Source organism: Lissotriton vulgaris, chromosome 9 (genome assembly GCF_964263255.1).
Source record: "Lissotriton vulgaris chromosome 9, aLisVul1.2, whole genome shotgun sequence".
Lineage (NCBI taxonomy): Eukaryota > Metazoa > Chordata > Amphibia > Caudata > Salamandridae > Lissotriton > Lissotriton vulgaris.
The window spans coordinates 647,107,769-647,119,937 of NC_141697.1; positions in this window are offsets into that span (position 1 = coordinate 647,107,769).

The window sequence follows — 12,169 nt, forward strand, 5'->3', positions numbered from 1 at the left end:
AATGCAGAATTTAGAATATATGGTTAGAAAGATGTTGCCCATTTGTAGCTCTTGAATTAGCAGGTGTTCGCGTCACACAACTCATTAGTATTTATTTTACCGACCTAATAAGAATGAAAGGCTGCATAAGCCCCGCTGGTTTTCAAGCCTGTGTCCCACAGATGCCGTAAATGCAAGTGCTCCAATACACTGGAGAGTTCAAGACTCCTTGCTCACTGGAAGTTTTGGGTGCTCAGAGGAATTACATGGTTCCTGAGAGAGCCCCCACTTTTAAATGCACCTCTCATTACTCTTGTTGATTCTTAAGTGTGCCAAATACTAGAAACTCGCAGCAAGAATACATCATATAAAGGGTGCCACCTGATCGGTTTTCTACAGGCCTAATTTTAGTGTTGTATGTATTGGATTAAAACCCCCAGCGTGCAGCGCACTCCTGGCTTCATAAAACATACAAATACTCAATAAACGTTAGTATTTTCTTTTTTTAAGAGCCTTGGTATTGGTGCATTAAGTTCAGCACAATTTACATTTTTTAATATTTTATGACTAACAAAAAACAAGGCGCGGAGGGTGGTTGGGGAGCTGACAAGGAGGAGTCACCGAGCGATGGGAGCACACGCAGGACTAGTGGAGGGTCGCATGGAGTGAAGAGACTGAGATAGAGAGGCAAAAACTAACAAGAGAGGGAAGACTCTGGGAAGGATGGAGTGAGTGACACTAGACAAGACAGGCAGCAATGATAACAAGAGACAAACAGGCAGCCTAAATAAGGACCCTCTGCAGACAAGGGGAGGCAGAGACAGCAGGGACTGAGGGGTCAAATGAATCTGAAAATGACAGGCCATAGAAGACAGGCAAGGAGAGGGACGCATGCACAGAGAGCAAGAAATGCGCGCAAACACAGCAGAAACGAGCACTACAGGATCAGAGGAGAAAGTCACAGTCGAGAGTGTGGTGAGATGAACTGACCGCTGAGAACGTGTTGCAGAGACACACACAGCAAAGCAAAGGAAAGATGAGAGAGATGGGCAAAGCGTGATATAAACAGGCTGAGGGTTAGAATGCGTGGGATGAGTGAGTGAAAGACTAAGGAAGATTATCGATCATAAAGGGAAAAGCCAGTGTAGAGGGACACGCAAACATTACGTCACCCTAATTTGAGAACAGGGTGTAGCACCACTGGCAACAAAGACTGGCTCAGAATCACCACTGGGAGGAGGACAAAGTTACATTCCTTCGAGCCAGCACAGGCAGCAAAAAAATAGATGGCCCCTGCACGCGCAGCAGCTAGAAAAAGGGGTCTGAGTTAACAGAATTTCAGCAATTTGTGAATACTGCATTAGAATCTACACTATATTAAGAAAAGCAATGACTGCATGATTAATAAATGTATTTCCAACAGCAAATAGCAACTGGTGTCAGTAAAATGGTACGGTAGGGGAGGGGCTGAGGTGGTCTAGTATTCCTCCTGTCAAATCAAGATTACCTGAGCCAAAACCAATTACGCTCTTTTTAGGGTTACAAATTAAATTTTGCTTTTAATAAGGAAAAGGGTTTATGGAGTTTCTATCAAACGAGTCTTCCTCTGGGCTGTGCTAGCGACTGATTTTACAATCAAATTTGCTTGACTTGAACACAGAGATCAATCATGTACGGTACAGCTAAAAACCACACACACTCCCGTAGAGTACTTAACTAAAAAGAAAACAAGCTAGTGCCAACAGTTCGGCACTGCTGAATAATGTCAGGACTGTGTGGGTGTGCACACAACTGCAGCCAGACATGCTGAAATGGTTTTGAAGCGCACGCTCGCGCATTCCCAGGGAAGCCTCTGGAGTGAAGAAGCAGGTGGGGGTCGCGGATGAGGAGCGGCGTTCAAAGGATGAAACCTGACCCAAAACAGATGGCAGCCTGCGCGCCGCTGCTGGTACCAGAGAGCAAAATGCTCTGGGAGTAAACATTTCCCAAAAAGCTGGGACATCCACATGCCTTTGGCCAATTGCGTGCTTTCAATTTTGAAAGCCAGACGCAAAGTCCATTAGTGTGAGAGCACCACACGCACGCACTTGAAGCAAAGCTGAAGTGTTTCCAAAAGGCCTTTTCCTAGGGCAGCACATGCATGCTGTGCTAGGCTCGACCTAAAAAGGGAAAAAGCTGAATGAGAAGGAGCCAGCAAGCATGGATGTCGATTCCCTAAAATGCTGGGGGGAGAGGAAGTGACATCACCTGCCCTTTGACCTTATGACATCACACGTAGTGGCATTATATGACTGTTGACCCGCAATTTTTCCAGGAGGTTATGCCACATGACTGTGACACTGATGAAATCATAATAAGTGACACAGTTGAAGAGCCATAATAAATGCATGGTTATTATAACAGCACAACACATACACGTCTATTTTAGATACCACCTATATTAGGGTGCTGATATGATCTTTGAACGTTTTTGGGAGGTATACTAGCCCTAAATTGTAGCAAGCAAGTGAAGAAAGTGAGCCAGACCTCTTCTAACAGGTTTCGGGCTCCTCCCCAAGTGAAAATGTTTTTAAAAATGTGCCCATATATTGCATTTTAAAGCACAACTTTCACATATAACTTTGTTAAAAATCCATGGGCTCTGAAGGAACACTCCTAAAATAATAAAATATTTTCATGTTGTACCAAGCCAAAGAAACCTAATACTCCTCATTAGTTTACCCAATTTCTCAAAATGTGTCCCGTATTTCAAAAATTACTTTCATTGTCCCTGGGTCAGAATTTAGTCATAGGTGCTCTCATAGCCCAATACTTACATATAACATACCAGAAATAGAATTTTGCCATTAATGCCATCCAGATATTATGGGTGACCCGTATCTCAATAATGACCTCAATATGTCAGGACCAGAATTTTGCTATGGTTGCCCCTCTCATGTGCCACAGTTGTCCTCCCTCATGACAATAATTTACCTCCAATGTGCTCGTGCCAGCACTTTGCCATGGTTGTCACCATGCCAAGAATTGGGAAGTCCCACTCCAGCTAACTGTACTCCCTTTTTATTACAATAATAGTGAGTAATATAATATTATTCACAATTTTTTGTTTTTAATATTTTTTTATTGAATATAACAAGCAAGGCAAGAACAAAACATACAGCGTGCTTTGTTCAAACGAGGACGGAAAACAGTACATCGAATAATCAATACAAGGAAGGGAGGGGGACAGGGGGAGAAGCAATAAACAGACAATAGTGCAACTTTATGTGGGGTCAGGGGGAGAGTGGGATATCGATGTCATCCACTGCAGGCGGTGTACATATGTCTCCACGATACCTGTTCCATGGCCCCCATACTCTATGCCATCTCCGGGGGCAGCCCTGGATTTAGATACACCGTTTTTTCCCTAAACATACACCAGTCCATGTTTTCCTTCCATACTTCAACTGTAGGAGGCCTATGGGATCCCCACAACTGTGCAATATCCCGTTTAGCAATCTCCCCCACCGGAAAGACTGACATCAAGGCATGGCGAACCTGGACATAGTGGAAGTACTCCGTGTTCCCTAATTCAAACTTCGTCCTTAAAGTCTCAAACAATTTCACTTGTCCCTTAACCCAGAGGTCTCCCACCTTGCTAATACCAATGAGGTCCCACTTATCGAACCCCTTAGTCTTCCACAGTTTACCAAGTCTATCAGAGTCGAAAAGCGGGGTCGCTAAAGTTAAGCGATCCTTCCAACCCATTGAATTAGTTGCATCTTGCCATATACGAACTGCCGTCTTCGTATGCCCCGACAAAGACTTGACCACTGATTTCGAGTACAGCGCCCTATAGTAGTTACCCCCAGGCAGAAGCTATCTATCCATAGCGAAATCAGGGTTCATTTCAGGACCATACATACCATGGTTAATGGCCCCCAATTGGGACGCCCAGTAATATTGTTTGATGTCAGGGAGAGCAATACCTCCGTCGTACCAAGGAAGCGTTAGTTTGGCAAGCGAGATGCGAGGTCTACCGTCCCATATCAGTTTCCTTTGAAGACCTTAAATTGTACGAAAATAACTAACAGGGACTATATCAAGAGTGTTTTGGAGGGCATAAAGAAAACGAGGCAGAGACATCATCTTAAAGAGGGCCGCGCGTCTAAGCGGCGAAAGCGGAAGCTTACGCCAACCCGCGACGTCCTGCTTCAATCTGGTCAGAAGTGGGAGAAGATTCTGCTCAAACCGAGTTACAGGGTCCATAGAGACCCAGATACCGAGATATTTAAATCCCGTCTGCGTCACCTGGATGGGGCAGTTACACGGGAGGAGGGGAACGTCGCCAGAAAGAACGTACAAATAGGATTTTGTCCAATTAATAATCAAGCCCGAGTTTCTACCAAAAGAGGTCAGGACATCGCATAAAACTATCAACGATTTCCTGGGCGAGGTCAGATATAGCAAACTGTCATCCACGTAAAGCGAGATGCGATTCTCATACTCAGAGGACCACCGAATACCCCTCACCGAGGGCTCCCAGCGGATCCATGCAGCGAGGGGCTCAAGGGCTAGGGCAAACAGGAGCGGTGATAGGGGACATCCCTTACGAGTACCTCGCCCAAGACCAAACGGAACTGAGACGCGACCGTTCACCACAATTTGTGCAAGGGGGTCCTCATAAAGAAGCCGCACCCAGCCAATAAAACCGGGACCAAACCCAATTTTAGCCAACGTAGCCCACAGATATGGTCACTCCACAGTGTCAAAAGCCATTGTGGCATTCAACGACGCCAAAATGGCCAGCTCGCGTAACGTCGCTGCCCTCGCGAGAACTCCGTGCAGACGCCTAAGATTCAGCACAGTGTTTCTATGGGGAATAAAACCAGATTGATCCGGATGGATCAGATCGCTAATAACAGTGATCAATCGATTAGCCAATACTTTTGCTAGAATCTTAGGCTCGGCATTCAAAAGAGATATTGGTCGGTACGACGTACACTTATCCCTCGGTTTCCCCTCCTTATGTATAGCAACAATTGTCGCGAGTCGCTGATCACGGGGGAGAGAACCACACTCACGAGACTCTAGGAACATATCTCTCAAATAAGGGGCTATCTTGTCAGGCCGCAACTTGTAAAACTCTATCGGCAGACCATTAGGACCCATGGCTTTAACAGACCGGAGTGAGCGGATCGCTAGGGCTACCTCATCAGCAGTTATTGCACTATCCATTTGCTCTCTAGCTGCATCTGAAAGACTCGGCAGAGCGATGTCTCACAACAATAAGTGGGAGTCCTCCTCCAGCCTGTCCGACACGGAGGAGTACACCATCTGAAAATTATCCGCAAAGCACGCAACAATCCCCACAGGGTCAGTGACCCGAGCACCACTTGCCATTTCAATCTCAGGCACCACACGACCAGCTCTGTCTCTCTTATCCAACCATGCTATCAGTTTACCTGCTTTATCCCCCACATCATACAGACGTCCCTGTTGCTCTCGACTCATGGCCCTAGCCGCTTCCGTAACCAACGCCCTATATTCCAACTGCTTTAATCGCAATACATGCATCTTAGCGCGGGTAATTTCCTGCTCTAGGTCTAGCTCCAGATCTGCTATCTCAGTCTCAACCTTCACTACATCCTCATCTTTCCGTTTCTTAGCATCCGCAATCAGCCACAGGGCTTGGCCCCTTAGGACTGTTTTAAAAGCCGCCCAAAGCGACACTGCGGATGAAACAGAGCCCTCATTCTCTAGGAAATATTGATCAAGTGACTTTATCAAATCATTACGAGTTTTAGGATTTCGGAGATACCCAGGGATGATCGGGGCTACCTGCCCCTCGGTCCTCGAAGAAAATTCCATCCGAAGCCATAGAGGAGAGTGATCAGAGATTCCCCGAGCCATATGTTTAACCTCAGTGACAGAGGGCGCCTGTGCAGCAGGTACCAGAACGTAATCAATCCTCGAGAGGCTACCGTGAGCGCCAGAATGGAACGTGTATTGCCGCTGAGTGGGGTGCAACAGTCTCCAGCAATCCACCAGGCCTAGAGTGTCAATGAAGTCATGAAGCCAGTTCTGTGCCCCCTTGAGGTCCCTAGGTGGGTGTCTATCAGAAACACCAGATACAACTGCATTGAAATCACCACCCAGCTGTAATGACCCCTCGGGGAGAGCGAGGATAACCCGCCCCACGTCCGCAAAGGTATTTGACTGCAGGCCAGGGGGTACATAAACAGAGACCAGGGAGAGGGTCTTGCCCTCCCACCGCCCCGTAAGGGCAACATAGCGCCCTCTATCATCAAGGACTGTTTCTTCAACTTCCAGCGGGAGAGAATTCTTAATAAGGATACCCACCCCCTGGGAACCAGAGGAGAACCCCGCATGGGCAACCAAGCGATACCCCTTCCTATTCATGGCAAAACATGTATTCCCTATCAAGTGAGTCTCCTGAAGAAGGACCACGTCCGGGGAGTGACGTTTTAATAGTTGCAGCACTACTCCATGTTTTATCCTATCCCCCAACCCATTCACATTCCAGCTCATAAGCCTCAACCCCCTACCCCCCATCCCATAAGAGAAAGAAAATCCAACTCCGAGAAGAAACCAGCACTGTAATCAGAAAGTCTTGCAATACTGTGCCTTGCAGAAACATGAACATGAATACTAACAAATCCCCCCTCTCTCCCCACCAACAACCAATTACAACCCCCCCACCCTGCACCCCTGCGTAAGACTAAAAAGCCCTACCAACTTGCAGTGTGCCTGTCGCCCCCACATCTAAACTGAGCTACAGAAAGTCGTACAGAGGAGGTAGCGTATCCAGCCAGTCGGCCGCCACCTCCGGTCTATCGAAAAAATAGGTCTACTCTGAGTGTTCAATTCGTAACTTGGCCGGAAAAAGCATGGCGTACTTGAGGCCCATCTCACGGAGTCTCTTTTTTACCCCAAGAAAACCAAGTCTCTGTTTCTGGACCGATTGGGTAAAGTCCGGATAAAAGCTGATGGTAGAATTCTCAAACTTTACGGGACCACCTGCTCGCGAGGCCTGCAGGATAGCGTCTCTATCACGGAAGTTAAAAATCCGTGCTATCATAGGCCCCAGTGGGGCACCCGCCTTAGGTTTACCACCCGGAACCCTGTGAGCCCGCTCCACAGTAAATAATTTACTCAGTCCCTTGGGTGCAAGGTGGCTAACGATGAGGTTCTCAACAAAGAGGTCAGCTGCCGGATCCTCCTCCTTCTCCGGAACTCAGATGATACGGACATTGTTCCGCCTAGCCGTTCCTTCAAAATCCTCCACACGACGCGTAAAAAGGTCAGTGGAGGCCCTTAAGTTGCGAACCTTCGTTTGTAGCTCAACAACGTCGTCTGTCAGACCGGAAGTCTTGATGTCTAACGATTTAACTTTTTAATTGGTTTTCGTTAGTTCCTTGCGGATCAGGTTCACATCAATCGCCACCGTATCGAGTTTGTGGGCGAGAGTCTTCATTTGTTTCCCTAGGGACAATCCGATCCCATCGATAGCGGCCATAACATCTTGTAGGGTCGGCTCGGCTGCTGAAGTCAGTGGATCTCTTGTTTCCTCCAGCGACCTACCCGGTCCACTGGGCGACCCCTTAGCCTGGGCATAGCGATCCATGAAGTTAGTTTGGGTATAGCCACCCCGCCGAGTGGTCTTAGACTTCTGTTTGTCCCCCTCCGGTTTCCCCGCCATTGCGGGAAGTAGTAGGTATGGTCCCGAACGGGGGTGGGGGGACAAAGCGCAAACAAGGCAACTGAAGGATGGTAGGCTATGCCCGACAGCAATCGATGTCGGTCGACTTGGAACAGTCACACTATGTGGAAAAAAGGAGGCGTCAAAGGTCCCTCAAGCGGCAGTCCAGTGTCAGCCGGAGAACACGGCTCAAGCGTCCTTCCAGAATAGATCAATCAATGAAATATACACACTCGAGTGCCAAGCCAAACAGTTGCCCTCGGTGAGAGAAAGGCATTCCCAGTCCCGGATCTCTCTAAGAGGCAAAACCGAAAGTGAAAGTGAACCGGACCAGTCGTCCCCTCCACCTCAGGCCGATGTTGTTCAATTGCACCTCGGGAACCATGCCAACTCCACAGCCGGGCATCACAGAGGTGTAGGCCGCAATCTTCCAAGCGCCATAACTCCTGCTCCCGGGGTTCGATCTGAATTCTGATTGCAGTTCTTGCTTCTCCCGTGGTTCGTCTTCACGAAGACATCAATAGGAGACAGGATAAACAACAGGATATATGTGGGAGGTTACGAGGGTCTCGGAGCCCTGTGCTCACGCGACCATCTTGGTCACGCGCGAAGCTCCTCCTCCAATATTATTCACTATTATTGTAATGAAAACATTTTCAGGAAACAAGGAGTGTAAAGCCCCAACCAACGCCAAAAAGACAAGCTGTCCCTGTGTTCCTGGTACTGATTTTGCCATCTCTGTTGCCAGGGGCCGCAAAGGCAGTGTGAGGGGTCACAACAGGCAAACCAGGGGTCGCAGTTGTGACTCCTGCCAACCCCTAATAGACGTCCATGCCTACAAGAGCACCGTAATGAGATATGGATTGTAGGTGGTGGAAGTAACAAGCATGAAGTGAAAGCAAGCATAAGCAATATTAGCATTTTTCAACCCTGGCATTCGTCATCAACCTCGTACAAATTGTTTTTGGCCCTGCACTTATTTTTCAACAAATTAAGCTCTAATTATATTTCTCCCATTGAAAAATAAGCATTGGTAGCGCCAAATGATCTGGGTATACTATGCGCTGCACTCCCACTCCCAACTGCAACACCACCCATTGCATATATATGGTCATCTGTCCTTGCAATATAAAGTACATAGGGATGACTCTGAGGATGGTGAAAACACGTATTACAGAACATAAGAGTAATATACGGTGCCAACGAGTAACCACAAAGATGTACACACATTACAAAGAGCTAAACCACTCCCCAGACACCCTCCGATGGTTGGTTCTTGAAACCCACCCCAGAATCACACAGCTAGCATTGTTCAAAATAGAACAAAGATATGGTACATCAGCTCTCCACTAACCGACAGGGCCTGAATGATGATATACCCTGGGCAGCACTAACAAATAGGTGAATAGTTTGTGCCTTCCTTTTATACACCAGTCCCCCTGAGGCGACGTTTGTTGTGTAACCTTCAAGTAGAGAAAGACTCCACATTACTGGCCTATACCTAAAAATACCTCTTGATCATCACATAACGTCTCCCTTTGATTTCGGACCCTGTGCATTAGACATCATTGGACTCGATACTACACATCCTTATATACTTCAACCTCTACAGACATGTCTACAGGCCCTACCCACTCTGGCAGAGACACTGTGGGTTAATCAACAGTCACTACACTGCATACTGACCCTGGCTCGCTCTGTTACACACCATAAGATGGCCATTGATTACACAACATAATGTCTTTAGCCAATATGACTATACATTACAAAATGGCTGCTGAATTCACCTTTCCGCTAGTAGGCCGGGGACACGCAGGCCACCCGCTAGAATTAAGCGCACTGGGAACCTTACCCCTTTTGTTTTGGCTGCTATCGACCCAGTTACCCCAGGGCATTGCACACAATTAACACCCTCATAGCATGAGACCTTTGCACTATCCACACTCCAATATGGCCGCTGGTTTCACGATTGAACCGCGCTGGCCCTGCAGCATCAGGCACGTGAGAAGTGTGGCTCACTGGGTAGAAGCGGCAGACCCTGAAGCAGAGATCAGGCCCGGGACCAGGGTTCAATTCCCGACGCGGCAGGGTCTTGGGCTCAATGTCCGCGGACTCGATAATTCTCTCGCCTCGGCGCCTACTCTAATCATGGGTCCCACGCTGCAACTCTGGGCAATAGCTTGCTTAATCTCCACAACGGCCCCAACAACACTGGGATGCCTGGCTTCACCTTGGAGGTGCCCAGGAGGGGCATCTCACAGGGAGAGCCAGGAAGGGTTCCACAGCGTTATACAGCGCCGGGACGCCCCGTTGCTGGGGCAGCTGTGCGCTTTACAAGTATGCTACATTTACATTTACATTTACGTAGCCCGTAAGCCTGCTCCTCCCTGTAATAGACGCCAGTGAATATTTCAGCGCAACCAGGATGCAGCTGTCTACTACCCGGTGCCGGCGGTGAGGGGTAGGTTAGACGGCTCAGTTCTTGAGGCTTGATGGTGAGTAAACCATGATGTGGACTAAGCCTTGACCCAGCCCGCAGCGAATTGTAAGGTAAGCGATTGGTAGTGGAGCTACTGCTCGCGTTAGCTACAACGCTTCTTCAGCCACAGAGTTGGCGAGCCCTGAGTCATGACGAGCATTACAGCGCGGCCGAACCCCGCCCGCGAGGGAGTACCTATATATTCTTTGGTACAGTCCCAGCGCGGGCTGGCTTACTTGGCACTGCATGTACTTGTACCTATGACCGGCTCCCGATATCCCCTCTGCCTTTCTGTGATAGAAGGTGTACCATGTGCCAAACACGCCAGTCTCCCTATCGCTACCCCACAGTCATGCGATGGGCACTGGGGACGCATGAGTCTCCGTTTGTTTAGTTATCTCCCCTTATGTCCATTTTATTGTTTTCTTAGGACACTATACTGTAGGTGTCTGTTTATCCTGCCGGACACTGTTGAGGCAACACTTTTATTACCTTTAGGTGAGTTGAGATGCCCATACCAGCCACCCTTGCAACAAGTGTTTTTAAAAAACAACGAAACCCTTACTGTTCTGTCTTCTGAGTTTTAATAATGTTTGAATAAGTTACCTATGCATGTAGTAGCTGCTTGCTCCACATACCTGCTGTTGTCACTTATCACAAGTTATGTGACGGTGTCTGTCACTTTTTGCACACTATTTGTTGGTCATTTTTATGTTTTGATGTGGAGAGAGAGATATGTTGTTACCATGACTTAACTACCATTTGATTTAGCTGTGGTTTTTATTCTGTATTTTTCTCTTAGGTCGTCCCTTGATGCTGTGGGTACCTTACTCGCAGCACTGATACGTGGTAGGTAAGTTGCCCACCCACCACTGTGTGTAGATAGTTTATATTCGCAAGGATTGTCAAGGAGGGTGCAAATCCTCCAGGTGTAGAGAATCCAAAATAAAAATAGCGGCTGCCCTTTTTACCATTCCCCAGTGGGGCCAATTGGGGAAAGCCAGGGCCCGACCTGACCCCCAGGGAAGGTAAAATGGCAAAGGTGTTAGTGCCCATAAAAAAATAGATCTCTGTTGGTCTAGGCGTATTCCTGAACAAAAATAGCAGCCAATAGTGCTCCTCTTTATAATATTTGTACACGTGGGTGACGTAGGGCTCTGGGTCACAAAAGAACACATCCAAAAATTGGCAGCTGCCATTTTCTGGTCCCTGTGGTGGAGGCCCAAACAAGTAGTGCATGAGCCTGATTGCTGACCTACGCCCATCCCCCTCCCACACACCCATGGGAAGGGAAAATATTGAGTGTTAATTATCATCACGAGTCATCACTCCCCTGTAATGGGAAATTGATCCCTGGAGGGCTAGTGGTGGATTTCTTCTTTGGGATAACAATGAGGCTGCAATCTTTGAGCAGGATTCCATCAGGGAGGGACGCCATTGGAAATGGGAGACTTTAACATTTAAAAGAGGCTTTCCTATCTAGAATTCTAAAATGATGTCCAAGAGTGTTGGAGGGGAGATATCCCACCTGATGCAGACCACATTACTTACTTGCTTGATGTGGCTGTGCTGTCTGGTGGATTGATGACATCAGTGCACTCATGGTGAGAGTATAAAAGAGTGAAGTCTCTGGTGCAAGCACCAGAAGTCTCCCCCAGAGGTTTCCCCTTACTTCCTTGGAAAGATGAGGCATTCACATCTTCTGCCCTGGGGAGGTACAGTGCAGAATGTGAACGTCTCATACTCCATTGCCAGGGGTGTTAAAATACTACTTTTTTAAAGAAAAATCATTAGCCATACATTGAGATATTCTGTATTTTTTGTAATGCTCAATTTTGGGTTTCTAGCCCACAAAACCTCCCTTAGACAGCTCTGCCTCAGTACCCTAAGAGACAGGTTTTACTGTGTGAAATTCTTGACAAATGCACTTAGAAAGAGGGTTTTCACTGAGAACTCTCTGACAAATGCAAGAGTAAAGTGTTTTACATTGAGAAATCTGTGACAACTAA